Raw genomic sequence first — 1,520 nt, 5'->3', positions numbered from 1 at the left:
TAATGGACCCTCTCCCAAACTGGAAAGAAAGAAAAAAGGATCTCACCTATTTCTTGGGATTTTCACTGGTTTTCTTTAATTACACCAATATAGCCGCAATTAAATTCGACTATTGAAATATAAAACCAAATTTGATACTTGTTTTCTTATCACATTGTGATTAAAGAACTTCGCTACGTATTGTTAACTCGTCGATGAATTACTTTATCTGTTTAACACTGTTTAAATCTTTAAAATCCGTGAGGAACTTTAAAAAGGGTGTTTAACCTTTGACAGTTATTTGACGTTTTTTGAATCGATTATTTGAAGCTTTATTTGTAAACTTAAACATTTTATTAAAAAAACAGTTTGAAAAAGTGCTTTTTAGCTTCTAAACATTTATACTACTTTTGATATTTTTCATGTCATACGGCTGTACGTAGGCTCAATGAAAAGCTGGTGTAAAAGCACAATTAAAAAAAAAACAGAAATTTCCATAACCAATAACAAGAAACAAGCTGAGATATTGCAGCGGACAGATCTCCCTTGCATTTTTCTGTGGCGATATTTTACGATTACCATTATTTTAATGTTTCAAAACTAATTTACTTCTTCACTGTGTATGCCATTTATAAATCGAATTATAAAATTTCGATATTCTTTTACAATGTGTTCAATTTTCAGCCTTAATGTTAATAAACAATGAAAATATTTGCAATTTATTAAACAAGAAAAAAAAATGCTATTTGATTTCCTCTGGGCAATAGAAGGTTTTGGTTTTTTTAAGTGTTTAGCTTTATATTGAGCCTAGATACAAGTGTAACACATAAAAAAGTCAAAGTTATTAGAAATTTTTATATGCTAAAAATTTGTTATTCTTCAAACTGATATTTAAACAAATTTAATATAATCTTGATGTTTGTTTTTAATAATTTAAAACGAAGCCATAAAAATCGATTTCTATTTACAAAATAACCCTAGAGTGACTGTTTGGACAAGTACAGTTTCTTAAATAATCGGACTCCTGGATAAACAAATTGAATAACTCATAAACTGTATGGTCGTTCTGTATGATATTTAGCACCCTTTAAAAACTCATTAACTGCCATAATTTTAAATAGTTGTATTACATATCGTTATGCAAAAAAGAAAGTTATTTATATGTATATTATTTATATTTATATTAACATTTATAAATTTTACTTTAAAAATAAGGGTTTTTAAATTATCTCGGTCAATTCTTTATGTATTTTAATTATAAAAATCTCAATATTAGAGAACATTTTATGATCTATAACTTATTTTAATCATATATCTCTAACATGAATAAGAAACGTTTTATGCGCATAAACTTTTTTCACTTTTTACGATTGTTTAATAAAAAATCAAAGCAAAATTAGCTGTAGTCTTCACATAATTGTCATCAGCTACCCCTCATATACCTTTTAGAGACTTTAAATATCTCTTTAAGATTTTTTCACCTTTTATTAGAGTTGTAGATCATAAAAAGTTATGTAATTTTTGAGAGTATCCAAATTAAA

The sequence above is a fragment of the Diabrotica undecimpunctata genome, chromosome 7 (genome assembly GCF_040954645.1).
Source record: "Diabrotica undecimpunctata isolate CICGRU chromosome 7, icDiaUnde3, whole genome shotgun sequence".
Lineage (NCBI taxonomy): Eukaryota > Metazoa > Arthropoda > Insecta > Coleoptera > Chrysomelidae > Diabrotica > Diabrotica undecimpunctata.
The sequence above is the reverse complement of the archived record's forward strand: the minus strand, read 5'-3'. Positions refer to the sequence as shown.